The sequence below is a fragment of the Ruditapes philippinarum genome, unplaced genomic scaffold (assembly GCF_026571515.1).
Source record: "Ruditapes philippinarum isolate M1 unplaced genomic scaffold, ASM2657151v2 ctg814_1_1_1_1, whole genome shotgun sequence".
In the NCBI taxonomy this organism is placed as follows: Eukaryota; Metazoa; Mollusca; class Bivalvia; order Venerida; family Veneridae; genus Ruditapes; species Ruditapes philippinarum.
In genome coordinates, this window is record NW_026853158.1 from 90582 (window position 1) to 102853 (window position 12272).

The following is a 12272-nucleotide window of genomic DNA, read 5'->3' on the forward strand; positions in this document are numbered from 1 at the left end:
AATACTACTAGCTTTAATCATTTGCAGAGTAAACAATAGAACATCAAAAACTTCAGTATTTCCTGCTAAAATATTGAATACCACGTTAAAAATAAAACACCCAAGCTTTTTATCTAAATTAAATTAGTGCCATTACATATCTGTCCGGACACATGGTACTGTAGTGTGGACAATTTAGGTAAAATTTGATGCCCTCCTTGATGGGCCATAGATATAAGTGTCAATATATTCATAAATAAATAAACTAGTTTGTTAATTAGAAGAAGAACCTAGCTGTAATGTGTCAAATTTTCATATCTCTAGCTTTAAATTATAAAATATGTATGGAAAATGTTCAAAAAGGGTCCGGTTGATGGTCCCCGACCAGTAATGCTTTTCACTGATTATTACTGACTTTTTTCCAAGTTATCATACATATTTTCCCCCTTCGAAGCGCATACAAACTTGATATTTATCATCTATCAATCTTGAATCTTATTTTTGCCCGTATTGTTTATCTTAAACAATCGTATTTACAATTATGTTTTAAAGCTTGTCAGTTAAATGCAAAAGTGTATAAGTAAATATAAATTGCCTCACATAACATTAATCTTTCCATTGTTCACAGCTTATCTGTGATATTCAGACTTCGCAAATTCTGATCCCCATACAAAACTTTTTAAGGCTTATCGTCCTAATGTTTTTCTTTTGATTTTTTTCGGGCACAAGCATTTTGAGAATTATTTTCAATATTTATTTTATTTTCACTTTTCCTGGAATGGCATGATCGTGTCTCATTGAAAACTAAATGAAAACCGCCGTTTGAGAATTTTTTCAATTCAACACTTTGCCATTTCATGTTATAAGTTGAAATCTGCTTAAGTGCAAAGGGACCTGGTTATTTTACTCCAAAGTGATATATGTTTTTAAAGGCCAAAGTAGAGATTAACGGACACTCTGATAACCAGAAGTGAGATAATTGTAGCTACAAATCACGACCATGATATACCATATAAAGATATGCTCTAACTCATTTAAATGAAAATGATTTTCATATTCAATTAACAATTGACGTTATTCTTTTTGTGTAATTCATTAACATGCTTAAAAGAGCAAAAATTCATTAAATGATTATAATTACAATATTTTCTTTTATGAAAACAAGTTTAAAATGCTTAATTGTCTCAGTATAAAAAAGTAGCCTATAAAATTGATTTCTGTCGGTAACAAAGTCTATCTTCATTTAATATTTATGATCTATCAAAAGGTCAATTATGCGAGCATGGAACAGTGTGCTCCCAAGATCCATGTTATCTTATCTGAATGCAGACGCAATGTTTGCACTTGAATTACATTGTTTATATTGTATAATTTTATATATTAAACTAAGACATTATTACAGAAATACTAAAGACATATTTTGTAAGACTGTCCTTAAATCACGAAAGAGTATAACTGAACGTGGCCTAAAATTAATCATTGCTGAACCTCATTATAAATACAAAATATATGCATCAAGTAGTAAATTGTAATTCAACATGTAACTGACTGTCATTAAAACTTTATTTATTGATGAAAATAGATAGTATTAGATACAATATATGGGGAAAAAGCAGCATCTAAGTAACCCTCCCCCCCCCACACACACAAACACATACTCCTACTGATTATTAAAAGCAGTGACAAATATTAAATTTCACAACTTAAACCTGAATCTAACTGCTTATGGATCATAGAATATTAATCTGTAAATCAAGATTAGTTTTGATTTGGATGATATATATGATTTGCAAATTTGGTGGCCATCTGAGTTCTTCAAATCATGACCATCATATACCCTTTTAAGTAATGCTCTCACATATTTTAAACAAAAATATTTTGAAATTTAATTAGCAATAAACATAATTCCATTTGTGCACTTCATCAATATGCATGAAGGAGATTAAAGACAATAAATAATTATAATTGAAATGGGGTCCTTTACGATACCAGCGTAATTTTGAAATGATCAAAGGCAGTTTTACAACTTGCTTCTGCTTATTGGTCATTGACTCAAGAAAACAAGATTGCTTTTAATTTGGATGATAAATATGACTTTTACGGGTTGTTGTTGTATTGTTTTTGTGTTGTCGTTTCGAAAATAAAATCTATATTTGATATCGTTTACTTACCTTTAAATATATTATTTGCTTTACGATCTTCCAGTTGAGTTGACTTAAATGCACTTTTCTCCTTAGACATCTAATATCATGCTTTACTAAGATTTTTCTTTCAATTCCTTGTAAACATTACATATTAATAAGAAAAATAAACATTAATGTGTAAGGTCTATCCTTAACATTATTTTATAAAATCATTTATGTGCAAAATTTAAAACTGAAAATTTTTGTGTTGTACAATTGCTGTACAACAGAAAACAATATTATGAATCATGTTTGTCCCCCACCTTTTCAAATGATAAAGGAGGATATCGTGTCAAGTCAATAACTAAGACATTCATCGAAGTAATTTGAAACTTGGCACAATGTTTGTTACTATAAATGCAACACCCAGACCCTTCCTCAAAGGTCAAGGTCACAAATGGTTATTGAAGGTCACTATTGTCTGTTAGAGGGTATTTGTCGTGTTCGGGCAATAACTTTCTCATCCATCAAGGAATTTTAGAAATACGTGACAAAAATGCTCACACTAATAAAACAATGTATCATGCACAGAGCCTGACGCTTACATCCCATGTCAAGGTCACACTTGGGCGTCAAAGCTTAACATTGACTGTTAAAAGTATATTTAGTTTCCGGTCCATTATATTTCAAAGATCAAGGGATTTCAAAATCACTAGGCACATATATTTGCAATAAGAAGACGATTTGTCATGCGCAAAAACCGGAGGTCAAAGCAAAAAATGGTCTGTTACAGGGTATGATGCAACTTCAGGACCAAGCAAATAAAATGTCATCAGTGAGACCGCCGAAATACCTTGATCGATAAAAAATTACGGGCCTGACACAAAGTATTCCCGGTAAAAACCATATCCGTATTGATTTTGTATTTGTCACATTTTGTGGTTTGAAATGGTGATGATAACTGTACAAATGTATTTCTATTGACACATACACAAGAGTTATTTCATTCTATTTCTTATATTAAATTATTGTTGCTTGTGCAGATGTAGCATTGATCAATATTGTGCACTGAATGTCCAGATCTATGTCTCAGTCTGTTGGAATAGCACGATCGTGTGCATCATGAAAAACTTCCTCTAGGCGTAGGACGATGGTAACTCTGTTGCAATGTCTTGTGTAGCTTAATTGGTTTGTCACTTTTTGCAAAATGTTTGTTGTCATAGGTCATTATAATATTTATCCCAACGAATACGCTTCATAGCGTTTTAAAGTTCGTTAATCATTCAGATGCTACGAGTAATGAGTTGATAATTTCTAATAAATATATCATTATTCAACCAACAAACAGTTTAAATTACTATTGAAGGTCAGCACTGATAAAGTAAAAACTACACTCAAATTCCACACCTAGCAAGAAAATTATTTCGACATATTGACACTGGGTGTTGCAATTTCAGCATATTGGATTTTAATTGGTATTTTAACTTTTAGCAAGTCACGATTACACTGTCATCATTCATGATTTCACCTTCAAAATAACGTTTACATAATATTAGCCTCGTGAATTCGCTTACCACATTTTCACGATTTATTTTAATGAATTCGCAATTTCAACTTCATGAATTCACGGTTTTAAGTTTATCAATTTTCGATTCAAACCCCATGAATTCATAACCAAGGCTCCGTGAAATTGTTATTGTGTATTCGTGAAGTCTAATTTGTGAAGTTAAAGCTTAAATTTCTGCTGTAAGCATAAGTTTTGTGAAATTGTGAACTCATGAAATTAAATTTAACGTTTGAAATTGCGATCACTTGAAATTGAAATAGTGACATTCTGAAGTCTAAATACCCCTACCATTATTCTATTGCATTCAGAACTTTTTTTATGCAGATGACATCAAAAATAACAAAATCTGATTAAGCATGACAATACATTTTAATTGATTTCTCATACAATACAATAATATCTAAAGCAGGCAGGTGTATTTAGATTTTCATTAAAGGGTCTAGGAATTTATAAATTATTCATCTAGCAACATTCTGTACCTTTAATCAAATAAAATTAATAAAATCAATTTCTAAAAAGTGTAAGTAAACAAATAATAACCATCAAAATCTACAAAATACTAAGGTTATTTATAATTTTAAACGATTATGTGTTTAAACATACAGTGATAAGGGTGTGCAACCTTTAAACAATAAGCCCAGCGTAGACATTAGAGCAGATATAAAAATGAAATTCTTTAAAGGAACTCCATTGATGTCCAACAGCCTAAAAGGATAAAATTTGAATTTTACGTCACGTAAAATTAAGTGGTTATGGATTGCCAACTTCCATTTATATTTGATGCATTCGTTTTCTATTAAATTGGTTATTCTATTATATAAAGAACGAACAAGTTCAACAAGAATTGTATATATCAATGTTTAATAGAAGCACAAGAGCAAGGATAACATACTCATTGATGAGACTTGCATATTGACAGAAGAATTAATTTGTATTTTCACAAAGGGCCATATTTCATTAAAAATGATTTTTGACCTTTGATAGTGAAAGAAAGTATTATTTGATTTCAAGTGAATACATCAGTACATTTTTAACATAAAAGAAGCTCCACTCTGGTCGAAACCCATACAACTTGTAATTCTTGCAAATATCGAGTGATGCACTAAAATGGAAGTTTTTAAAGATAATGAAGAAATAATGAAGAAAATTAATATACTAAATGTTAAACTAAAATCGTTTTTCCCCTCGATGTTAAGCCTTTTTTTTAATGAAATTGGAAACCGCTGAACATGATTTGTCTGGGAAAATCAGAATGAGGGAATGACCTGAAGTTTTGTGCTCAAGTTACTTTTACGTACCTTAAATAATGGTTCTCAGATCTTAGGAAAATATTCCCAGTCTCTGCATATCAAAACACTTCTATGGAGTCCCTTTAATCTTGACCAAATAAAACAACGCTAGCAGGGTACTCAGAAGGCATTAGATTAAAAACGGGTAATGACACAAAGGAGAAAAAAGGGGATAAGGTTATGTAATGAGTGAAAAGGGAAGAACTAAAGGAGACCGATACGTGAATTTATGGGACACGTTTTTGTGTACGGAAAAGAGGTAAGGGAATGTAGGGGTATTGGAACGAAATACCGCTAACGACAAATTTATCAGATAGGACATCACACAACGTGTAAGCATATAAAATATGTAACAACTCATAAAACATACATGTGAAACATGTAAAGGATCATAGATGGATACCGCCAGTAATAACAATATGGGGAGTTAGATAACAAGTTTTAGGAGCGCCAATCCTCACTCTACACGCCAATACGACGAGATCTTATCAATAATAAAATAAATTAAGGAATAAATTAAGTTCATATAGGACCATAAAATTCCAAGTCAAAGTTATAAGTATCCGTTAGTGACCACAACACATGATCCGGAAGACCTATAATTTATGTTTGAAATATCTTTAATAAACGCAAAAGATATTTACTACACAAAGGGATAAAGTTTTGTCACATTGAATACCATAACTATGGCCTTTGAAAGTTAAATCAATGGTCATCAGGATGTATTGAAATTTGTCAATAATTTGTCAATAAATCACTTTCAGTCGTACTGTTAACCAAACATTAACCAAGAATTTGGAAAACTTTATATCCATATCAGAGTAACGGGCATTGAAGAGTTACCTTTAATTAAGATTCTGAAAACATGTGAGCAGTTTTAAATGAATACGTTTGAAGAGTGAGGCAAAAAAAACAAGACTAATTGACATAATCTGTCAAAGTCTATGCTTCAGTTATGAGCTCCTAATATAATCCTTAAAATGCAAGTCAACAGAAAAATATATGCCGTTGTTTAATAACAAAAACAAATAACACAATTTCGCAATTTGAAATTTTACACACATTATATCAATTCCATATATAAATAAACAACTATTTATATTAAGTTAACACAAAAATGTTTCCATTAACTTTAAAAATGTATTATAAAATAGGTAAAAAATAAAATATAAACATAACAAAGACAGTAAAATATGATAGACAAAACTGATGATATAACTTGCATCTTGTCATTGTCAATTATATCTTCTCAATTAATTTTGAATTAATTATATGCGTTCTTATCTTTATATATATTTCGGAACGTGGTAGAAGTTATTCTAAAGCTTTTTTCTATGGCTAGCACCTCGTCAAATATAGGTTTAATAGCTGTGTACTCGCAAGATTATCAGGCTGTTTTAACTGATATTCACACATGGTATAGACTTGATTGTTTTAGGAAAATTGTGTTGATACTTTTTGAAGTTATTTATTTGTTGTAGAAGAATTATGTGATTAGAATTAAGAATTCTTAGCAATGAATAGAAAATTCTCAGTGAAACAAATAATGTAAAAAAAAATCATATTATTTTTATCAGACAGTTCCGTCAACAATTAATGGAGAGTGACTATCATTTTCACAAACAGCGTTTAATTTCATCTGATTTTTATTATATGCATGTTTCAAATTAAATTTAACTATTTTTCAACCTCATTTTTTTAGAATATATCCACATGTACCGTCTGAGATTCGAACAGGGTTGCCCGATTCATACTCCAACGCTTTACCTATTTAGCTAACTAGACGACTCGATTCTATTGACTTTATTCGATATTAAACATTGTGTGTTCCCCTACGTAAAAAGCGCACAATTTGCTGAAATTATATGCGACAAATGATATTCTATTGTAGCTTACTTTTTTTTGCAGTATGTTTACTCATTGAAAAAAACTAAAGGCCTCAACAGACGGTAGGATTTTAAAGTACAACACCAATTAAAACTAAGATGTACAGACAAATCTTAATGTGTGAAGGCTACTACATTGTATTTCTTAATTTCGGAAACCCTAAGTCTAGATGTTAGAGGTAGGACATGTTCTATTTTGAACATCTTGTCGTACAGATTTTTGTCGACCTCCCACAATGACAAGTAACAGATAACCAAAGTATCTCCTGATAATGGGTGTAATGAATGAAATTCCAGAACAATTAGGGCTAAAAGGTAAAAAAGGTAGTAAGATGGGGTAAAAATTATGTTGAAAAAACTCTTCAGGAGACCCAAAGTTGTGTTATGTTCGAACCCCAAATTATTCCGAAAATGATTATGTCACGTTATTGAATTGTTCTCTTATTAGGGGAGGGGAGGTAGTTTGTTGGCGGCCAGATAGCTAAGTCAGTAGAGCCGCAGTACGGTATTCCGAGGGTCCCATATATATATTAAAATGGAGATGTTTCAATCATTTCTCATGGCGAAAAAAAGTATTTAGTAAGTGAAGTATGTAAAGGATCAATGTAAAGAGAACCTTTTTAGGGGAAACCTCAGATTATTCTTACAGTATATAATTACCGTCTGCATGTAGGTATTGTATAGCTTTGAAAATTGTTATTTTATCTCTAATTAGTGGTGTACAACTAAATCCTACCGTCTATTGAGGCCTTAACCATGTTTTTGATAATTCTTTTAAACTTGCAAAATGACTATAAAATGAAAATAATTTGAAATAAAAGTATCAGTATGCTCAATTTTGATTTAAATGCTACTTAAAGCGACCTAAGAGTAAAACATCTAATTTCTGGTACAGATAAATAGCAGTTAACCCAACATTTTTTCATCATTTTGATTTGTGTCTGCATCATTCTTTTTAATCATGCAAAGTTTAAGAAAATCTTAAAATCGAAGCGCGGCGCCCTTTTATGGAATGAAATCAGATTTTGTGAAAGGGCGACAGCAACTTCTCGAGCCTTTTAGTCGGTCATAATAAAAGCCGATCATTCCGATCGGTATGAGGCTGCTTGATTATTAATTAAAAGTGAATGTCGCGATATGTACAATGAATAGCGTACTGGAGAATTTCGCAATGCAAACATTTTCAAATGAAATAACCTTTTCCGTCAATAAATCACGCTCTTCGGGTTTTTTTTATTTTTATTCATCATAGTACGTTATTGTTGTACATGTATCCGAAAGCTATAAATAGAATGATGAGTTGATGACCTAAACATTCCGAAAATCTATTTATAGAGGAATGTACTCCTATCGGAACATCCCGGTCTCTCCCGGTCTATTTTGACCGGGATTTACTAGTGACCGGCGAATAGTATCACACGTTTATTGTCCGGTCTCTCCCGGATTTGGGGTAGATGTTTGATATCGTTACAGAACAGAACAAATATTTTCCAAAACGAATGTTTGTCACTTAGTTTGGTTGCAATAATTAATAAACACAGATAAACTCTAAAATTAATTGATTATTATTATACATAAACGTCATTCGAGAAAACAACAACAACAATAGCATGTTTCATTTTATCTTCATGAGATAAAAACAATAAATATGTACAATCATTGAGAAAATAGGTACATTTTTATGGTATTAATATGACACTATCAACTTTGAAACATTTTATTTAATTTGTTATTCGTGTTTAGTAAATATGCCGAGGAATTTTCAAAGTTACAAATTAGATTATATGAATTATTCCAATTTAAAAAATAATAAAGAAAAATACAAATGTACATGTACATTGTTGAAGAATAAGCAATATTATATCTTGAAAGATTAACCATAATTTACTGACTTTTTCCAGTTAAGTTTTGACTTATAATCATCGGTCAATATGACAATTGAATTCTTAAAATTTATTTTACAATTTAATAAAAAAAGGGTAGAAAACATAAAATCCCAGTATTGAAATAGCAGATAAAACACGAAAAAGAAAAGAAAACAATATTCAAAAAATCTGTATTTTTTTTTATTAAAATAGATATTATAATTATTGTATAATAAACAATTATGCTCAACATAATCAACATGGTAATATAACCAGTGTCATATTTTTACTAAGTGTGAGCAGATATACCTTAAGAGGGGTCTTCGCTAAAAGCGATAACATAATGAGGGACAATTACACAAGTGTGCTGTTGATCATACGTTACACATATGGATTATAAATGATTGTTTACATGTATATCCGTTGCTATTAATAATCACGATCATAAAGAAATAACAAGTAATATTCTAATTTCTAACATGCCAATCAAAGTTCATAATGGACAAAGTCCGTTCATTGATAAGTGATATACAATTCTGGTAAAAACCAATTAACAATTGAAAAGTTGTCATCATAATTATGTCTACTAGTTCATCTTCACTTGCTGCATTTCTTGCTTGGACGCCCTTTGATGCTTTGCATCAATGCTTTTCTTGTCATTTCTTAAATTGAAAGCTGGAGAATCTTGCAACAAATTCTGAATGTGCACTAATGATAACTGTTCTTCTCTGCCTTAAAAGTGTCCTCTCCACTTCAAATATGGCGTTTTGTACTTCTTTGTCATTTGCAAGGACCTATAGAAATGAATATAATTGATTGATTTGGCACTCTAAAATAACGTTAAAAGTCATTTGCTGCCATTTTCATCTGATTGTCTTGAAATCTGATCGTGTAAAAACAGCTAAAAATATTATTGTAAGCAAAATCACAATGAAAGCATCGGTATTGCTCTTGTGTAACTGTTACTGACCCCGGTATCACAAAGCTGTGCAGATGAAATCGTTGCTTTTAATGTACATGTATTTTAAAGACACGATTGTACGATATATACCAACAGGACTGGAATGCAAGTTTACAGGAATCATCAAGAGCATTATTTTACAGAACAATTTCTAGTTTTAATTTTCAGAATTACTTACATGTTTTAAATGTAGAAAAATATAGAAAGGCAATGTCTAGATTGAGAATGTCATCCCATAGGTTAGAAATTGAAACAGGTAGATGGAGAAAACCTATAAGCACACCAATTGAACAAAGAAAGTGTAAATTTTGCAATGTACTAGAGGATGAATTTCATTTTATTATTGAGTGTACACTTTACGCTGATCTCAGGCGTCAGTATATAAATAGAAATTACTGGGTTCATCCAAATTATATTAAATTTGTAGAGTTGATTAATACCACAAATGTAGTCGACATAAAGAAGTTAGCAGCTTATATTTACAATGCATTTGAAAAAAGAACATTGCTGCTATCAACAATTTAGTTATATGTTTAAATGTTAAAAAAAGAAATGTACACATGTGGTTATAATATTATACTAACTATGTTGACATGTTTTCTATAAATAGATGCTTTGTCTCTCCCTACATGTATGTTAGTATAGAAATGAAATGTAGAAATAAATCTGTCATTGATATATGATTACCTACATGTATAGCCAGTACAATATTGTTAACACCTATATAATTACATATTGTTTTCAACATTGAATGTTATATTGCTGCATGTACATGGGCCATAAATGGCTTACTACTTAATAAAAGATATATACATGTAGCTTAACAATTATTTTACCGGAGCCACCAACATATTCGTTTTTTAGCAAAGACGATACCTAACTCTCAATTGTGCTATATTTAACCTTCAAGTTTTAGTGAATGAAATTTATACATTTAAATTAAGGGCAGCGCTTAATAGTTTATATCCAACATATAAACTTCACTTTTTTAAAAAATGATAAAAACAAACAAATATTTTCATGTGATGCAAGAAACAATAGATCATAAAAATGTTAAGCAATAAAGAGGAGAAAGGTGTTTTCAATTTATTTCTAACACCCGATATTGATGTTTTGATTAAAATATAAATAATTACAATTGAATTGACTGAAAGTTTTGTATGCCCCCACCCTGTATGTTCCTATTTGATTAACCGATGTTACACTCACCCCTTAAATAATATGAATAATAAATCGGCATTAAGAATTTTATAATAATTTTGCACCTTGTAAACGTATTTTTTTCATAAATGATTGATACCTTTTTCCAGAATAATGATTAGAATGATTGAATATCAAATTATTTGCATAATTTCAATACTGGATGATCATCCTTTTGCTCACAGAGAACAATACGAAAGTGATTTATTCGGACGACTGAAAAGAAATGAAAGTAAAAATATTAAATCAATGTAGCGTTTAAATTGAATTTGTAGTTTGTTGACGTATATTTTGAAAACTAAATTTGTTTTGATTTGTTTTGATTGATTTCTTAAATCATTAGGATGATTTTATCTTCATTTATTTGCATTATGTTTATACATAAGCTGAGACATCTATCTTCCTTTCGCTTATTGTGAACCTGAAGAAAAAGACTTATTTAATATCATATAAATATTTCAGTTTGAAGAAAGTACAGTGTAAATACATTACATTTGTACATTTATATATTTTGTATAAATATTAATGTATCATAAAGATCATTATGTCCGGATTTTTAGAGAAAACATATACTAGTATTTCAAAATATATTATCACAATTCATCAACATTGACATTGTATAGACATGTAGATTAACTTGCTTAATTATTAACGTTGACAGTAGTCACGCGTTAATCCCAGGTGTATGATGTTTAATGGCGATGAAGGAAAACTTTAGTCAGTGTACAGTATATTAAATTTTAAAAATCCAACTTCCTTTCTTCATCTATATAATTTTATAACATAAGCAAAAATCATAAAACTCAAATCAAAATTGATTTTGCCTAATTAATTTATTCTTTTTTTTGTGTTCGTGGTCCTTACCTTTATTGTTTTTGTTTTTTTTGTTTTTTTAATTTTTGAAGTTTATATGTATCTTTACTAAATATATTTCTTTCTTTTCTTACTTCTTATATATACTCGAACCCCATGATACTGGTGACTCCACGGTACCGGTATATTCACATATCTCGCGATATTATTGTGAACGCCACCTACCGAGTGTTTATATTGACATGCTCCCAGTAATATTGGGTATTTCAAAGTTTTTAAATATTTTCATGAGTTTCAGAAGGAAATATATCACATATCCTACATTATTTTTATTTTACCAGATTCTATCCTATTCAGTGTAGCAATACCACGTGACTATGACGTCATTTTCGGCATCATTTCCAAGACAAATATTGCTCAATTCGGAAAAGAGAATAGCCGTCAATTTTTCATTTCAATACCAATTTCTTTGGGATATTTTTCAGTCTACGGGGGAAAATATAAGCTTTCTACAGAATATTGGATCTTTGTCAGTTTATGAGCCGTTTTATCAAACACTTTGCATAACCTTAGAAGTTGCTTGTATTAG